Source organism: Gorilla gorilla, chromosome 18 (genome assembly GCF_029281585.2).
Source record: "Gorilla gorilla gorilla isolate KB3781 chromosome 18, NHGRI_mGorGor1-v2.1_pri, whole genome shotgun sequence".
Classification (NCBI taxonomy): Eukaryota; Metazoa; Chordata; class Mammalia; order Primates; family Hominidae; genus Gorilla; species Gorilla gorilla.
This window is the reverse complement of record NC_073242.2, coordinates 81,255,483-81,261,608: the sequence shown is the minus strand read 5'-3', so window position 1 is coordinate 81,261,608 and position 6,126 is coordinate 81,255,483. Positions and strand designations below refer to the sequence as shown.

Here is a 6,126-nt window from a genome sequence, read left to right as displayed (position 1 = left end):
TAGACATCTACTTGAACTGCAGAGAAGAAATGCTCATTGGCTTAAATATTGAGCAATCTGAATTCAAGTCCTGACTCCACGTCATAATAGCTATTTGACCTTGAGAAGTCACTGGACATTGCCTTGCCAGGACATCTCCTCACCTGCACAATGGCACTAAAAGAACCATTTACCCTGCAGACTTTCTAAGCTCCTGGAGAGGTCAAAGGGGAGGACTTTATAAGCCAAAGTTTAGGGTGATTGTCAAGTGTTAGATATATAAAAGGCTGCATTGAATATTGTTTCAGAAATGCTACTTTTAATTTCACTATCTTAGAGGAGGCACTACGTTCATCTCTGTGGTATAAGCCAATGGAAGAGTGGTGATGAAGTTTGAGAACTTGCTGAAAATCTCTTCAATATTTCCCTTGCATATGGCCTGAAAACCTGCTCTCAGGTGATCTTTGGAGTGTGGCATGTGAAGGAGAAAGACCACATATAAAATGTGTTGATAAAGGTTTCTGTGGGGAAGTGCATGTATACACCACATTGGTTTCCTCAATGATCATCATTAGAAACAGAGATAGATTGGTCTGATGCAGGAATAGTTAAGACCTGACACTTAGAATCCTGCCCTTGAAGAGCAGGTAGCACAGGGCAGCCGGCAGGTGGAACCGATTGCCTGTATGTCTAAGGGAGATAAAAGGCCACACCAAGGCCTAACATTTTAGCTTCCAAAATTTTGCTGTCATTCATTCCCTTACCAAGGAAGAATCATCTCATATCTGAGACACTTTGGACCCCAAACTATACACAGGGACAGTGGTCACTACAAAAGCTCTATGGTGGCCAAGTTTGGGTGGCTATGATTTTTTCAATGGAACCCCGTGTCCAGAATTACGGCAAGGATAGGGAGGTCTGTGTGTTTTTGTACATTCCTTCTTGACCCTTTTGAGACCTTTTCAAACTTCTCTTCTCCACACAAAACTACCTTAGCTCTGGTCCTCACTCTTCCCAAACGCTTTTCATCTCTAGGGCCATCTAAATCCATGCTTCCAGCATGGCAAGTGATGTGCAGCTAATAATGACTTCCTGGAGCTCTCAGCTCCAGATTTGCTGTCTGAAGCTAAGGAAATCAGTACACAGTTAGGAAGAAACAAATCAATTACAATAAGTGACAAACAAACAAACTCCTTTTTCTCAGAAGCCAAAGCTTGTGGAGTGAATTACAGAGACAAGAGCCTTCTGGGCTAGTGGTTTCTGGAGAATCGGCTTCAGGATGGATGTCCACAGACATTAGGAGGGAGCAGGCCTGGGGAAGACAAAGGGTAGAGAGAAAAGTAAAGTGGTAGCCTCTCGCCACAGGTTCTGCACATTCTATTGCACGTAACTGACTATTTCCCAGGAAACATTTGCATCAACCTTTGGTTTCTAGAAGCAGAGACAAGCCCGCAAAAATAAACTACTATGTTGGATAGTATGGCAATCAGGACTTTTTAATTGTAAATAATGGATAATATCACCCAAACTAGCTTATGGGGAAAAAAAATAAATGAAACCCTCTTGGCTTACATACCTTAATCATCTAAGGGTAAATTTTACATTTGGTGCAGCTGGATATAACAGCTCATGCTGCCACTGATGTGATTTTTTTATTCTGCATTTCTCGACTTAGTTTTATCTTTGGAGGACTCATTCGCAGACAGGTTTCTTCTCATAGAAGCAAAATGCCTGCTTCTGGTTCCCAAAGTCACATCTTACTAGTTTCAATTCTGGCAGAAAAGTGTTGGAGACTCTATGCCAAGCATTCTCAGAAAAATTCCTAAAATTCACTCTGATTGGGTGGCTAGGGCCACACGCTCACTCCTGATGCAAAGACCGTGTGAGGAGGACTCAGTCCTCTCACTGGCATAAGCGTGGGTTATATATTCCACCCAGAAGGGCTTAGGAGGACTGAGATGGAGCAGGTGGGAGAGTCACTGAAAATCAGAGCTGATGGCATAAAAGAAGGGTCTTTCAGTCATGGCTTGGTGTTAGAACACAAAAATTGCTATTTTAAGCTGAAAGTAATTAATCACATGATATTCAATGCTTAGAAGACGGTTGGAAAGGCTAAGATCAGGCTCCAGGAATGACTTTGAAAAGAGTAAACAGACTTAGCTCACATAGGGAATGGCCTCTCTTTCTACCCAGGAAACTGGAGAATTGACACGCTGTCCTACAAAGTGCTGGCTTCTGGTCATACTCTCTTCGTGTGATCCAGGAATCAAGAAGCCACCATCAGAACCATTGGTTCCAGAGCCATGACACATGTGCTGAATCCACACCAGCAAAATGGCACCCTCCATCCTGCCTCATGATACCCACAATGCTACTAAGTCCCTTCTGTGGAACTCTACTAGCCCGACATAGAAAAATCAAATATTGTTGTGTCAACTCTAGCCAGCAGAAGCAGTGGAAGCATGGCTTCTCTCTCACTGCCATCTTCTAGGTCTTGTGCATCTCATTGGCCAAACCTAAATGATATCTTGAAACTTGGGGGGGTCTAAGAAAAACAGCATTTAGCTTTACAGCATCTGTAGCCACTAGAAGGAGGGTGAAATGAAAGTTAAATGGTCATCATCATGGCCACCATGGAGGGCCAGTTAGGAATGTCTACCATAGGTAAGATTTAAATTGCACACAAGGCCTCTCATGGATATTCTCTATGCTAAACACTTCTCCTGGAGGAAACCATTTTGCTAGGGCAAAGCTGCCCAGACCCATGGAGAAACAGATATGCTGCATAGGAGAGAGTCACTCATGGGCCACCATGGAAGCTCAGTGAGGGGTCTGCTGTATGCACCTAGCTGGAGAAGAAACCCAAACATATCAACGTGGGGGGAACATGAAGTTCATATGATGCCTGGCTGGACAGAGAGCAGCAAACCATGGAGTAGAGAGCAGGTCAAGAAGGAAGAACGCCAGGCTGCCTTGACTACACACCCATGGCTGCTCCTGGGTTTGGTGACCCAATCTAAGACTGTCACTGTGTGTGTTTAGATTTCATGACCCTTCATTTGGACAATGCTTATTTACAGTGTTATGATAGCCAATGTTTCTTGTACGCATAGCATGGGCCAGGTCCTTCTATGCCCTTCACAGATATAATTCCATTTAAGCCACACTGCAATCCTGTTCCACAGGGACCACCTTTCATTCATTTATTCAACAAATATTGCTGAATGCCCACTATGTAGTAGACCCAGTCCTAAGTGCTGATGTTCTAGCCATAAACTAAGTAGACAAGGATCCTTCCCCTTATGTCTTTTATATCCTAACAGTAACTATTATTATTCTCATTTGACAGGGGAGGAACTTGAGGCATGGGAAGGTTGCATCAGTCACTCAAGGTCATTGGGCCGGTGACTGGCGTATTTGAACCCTGGCAGTCGGATGCAGAGCCTGTGCTCTCTATCACCTGGCAACACTTCCACTCCCTCATGGCTGCCCTGAGTAGGACCTTATCTCCATTTCACTGATGGATAAATTGAGGCTCAGAGTCTATTAGGTGATGTGGTCAGGCTCATAGGAATAGTAAGAAGCAAAGCTGAAACTCTGTCACCCCCATGCCAGCCACAGTGAAATCTTTTTAGGCTACATTCTGACTCCAACGCTCAGCACATTATTATCCTGCCTTCCGTGTAGTGCTCCCAGTGATGATGATGATGATGATGATGAGATGTGAGGGCTGGCATTCCAGGGCTAACTAGGTGCCAGACTCTGACCTAATTGCTTTACATGGCTATCTCAGTTAATCTTTACTACTTTGTGAAGTATGTGCAATTATTATCCCCATTTCACAGGTGGGAAAAGTGACATGAAGAGTAATTTTCCCAAGATCACACAGCGAGAAAATGGCAGAGCCAAGGTTTAAATCAGCTCCCCTAATCCAAAGCCATTTGAAATTGCTCTTGACCTTAGCAAACCTCTGTCTTTCCTTCATAATCAGAGGAAGGGATTTGGGGGATGGCACAGAAAAACACTTTTCTTACTGCAGAAAGCATCTCATTTTCATCTGTGAAAACAAGTTCAGAATTGTGGTCAAGACTTACCATTTTGCCAAAGCCACGTTGGATAAGTGTTCATGTCAGCACATGGCCAAGAGCAGCTGATAGGAAAAAAGAACCATCCTATGCCAGATTTTCTTTAGCGCCCATCCCCTGCTGCCCCTTGCTGTTCCGGTTGAAGCCAACTCTTGCTTTGGCTCATGCCTCTGCTTATTTGCAGTCATATTTCCAAAGGATATATTTTTATTGGAGCAATAATTTCCATCATAAGTTAAATAATTTGGCAATTTGCCTTTTGCATTGCAGGAAAGAAGCCCTGCATTACTTAGATTTAACTGTTTCATGCCAGTCTCAGGAGCTTTTCCAGGTGAGTAACCCCTGGAGGTCCAGCCCCACATCCTTATATCTGTTAAGAAATGTATCATGCTAAGGCTTTTCAGGCACTGCTGACATTTTTGGGCCAGGTAATTTTTAGTTGTTGGGATTGTTCTGTGCATTGTAAGATGTGTGGCATCGTCCTTGGCTTCTTCCCACTAAATGCCAATCCTGGTTCCCCAGTCGTGACAAACATAAATGTGTACAGACATGGTCAGATATCCTCCAGTGGTAGGGGGTAGGGTGGGCAAAATTACTCCTGTTTGAGAACCACAGGATACAAGCATGAAATTGGGAGCCATAAAGACTTGCATTCTGAGCACTGCTCTGGTTGTGTGAACTTGAAGCGTAGCTGACTCCTTCGACACTCAAGTGTGCAATGGAAATGACAGCAGTACCCACCTCATAGAGTTGTTGGAAGGATTAGCTGAGATCATGTGAGAAATATGCAATGGTGGAGATTGCTATGTGTTCCCTGAAACTTGTCCTTCTTATTCCTGGACACAAAGTCACTCTATACCTCCCAGCCTCCCTTGCAGCCAGGTGAGGTCATGTCTCTGGGTTCTAGCTAATGGTTCTAGCTAAGGGAATATGAATGAAAATCATGTGAACTAGGTCCATAAAGCCTCCTATAGGTGAACCTCCATGATCTCTCCCTGCCTGCCAGCTATTGGCAAAGTCTCCGAGACTGCAGGGCATGTGAGATCCACAAGATGGAAGCAATCTCTGTCTCCGTTTAGCTGCATGGAGCATAACTGCACTCCCTCCCTTTCCCTGCTGACTAGGCATTTTGCGAGCATAAAATAAGCTTTTTAAATGTTAAACCCCTGAAATGTAAGAATTTATTTGTTACAGCAGCTAGCATGATCCTAACTGCTACTCTACAATGTATATAACTATCTATGGTACATAATACACATCAATAGATGTTAGATAATACTATTATTGCTAGTAACAGGTGAATCCCGTCATGGTATTCTTACCTTAAAGATGACTGGAGATCAGCAAGAGGAAGAAATGGGAGTTGAACTGATTGACACATATTATGATGTGTTTTTAACCAAGTTGTGAAATTTGATAGATGAGTCAGTATCAGCTTGTGTCAGACATTCAGGAGCAATCTTGTGAGCCCTACGAAGCATCTCAACAGCTAGCAGACTTGGCTCCTCCCATAGCATAGATCTTGCCCACCTATAAGTAGAATCTGTGATAATCTCCCTCTCTGGTAAGGGTAGTGTCTAAATCCAAGGAAAAAGTGTGGTTTAAGAGGACTCTGGGAAGGCCTTCGGTTCCAAAACTTCTTCTTATCAGTGCTAGTAATTCATATTTCTGTGGGGAACTGCATTTGAATAATGTGCATTGAACAAAGGCAGCGCTTAACCCAGTAGGAGTTTAGACTGATAAAATGATTATGGAGACAGACCCCAAGTCCCACAGGGAGGATTTAGTGGTTGTATTCTTTTTCTGTTCTCTGCCATAATTGTATGCCTTCCCTAATGTTGAAGATGCTTACGACATTTGAACTTTGGAAAAACTGTAAACATTTCACATACTTTCCTTCTATGAATATTTGTTGCACACCAACTGTGGTAGGCTGAAAAATAGCCCCTCAATGATGCCCAGGCCCTAATCCCTGGAACTTGTGAATATGTTACTTTTTATGGTAAAGGGGACTTTGCAGGTGTGATTATGTTAAAGATCTGAGATGGGGAAATTACCCTAG

At 43.3% G+C, this 6,126-nt stretch overlaps 1 long non-coding RNA gene across 1 annotated transcript; it reads right to left on the bottom strand.

The window, feature by feature from the left end:
• Nucleotides 1-278: 278 nt before the first annotated feature.
• Nucleotides 279-5,584, bottom strand: LOC129527446 (uncharacterized). The gene is made up of 2 exons (XR_008672425.2): nucleotides 5,387-5,584; nucleotides 279-1,291 (listed from the first exon to the last, which is right to left on the bottom strand). It is a non-coding gene; the product is annotated as an uncharacterized lncRNA (long non-coding RNA).
• Between the last annotated feature and the right edge of the window lie 542 nt (nucleotides 5,585-6,126).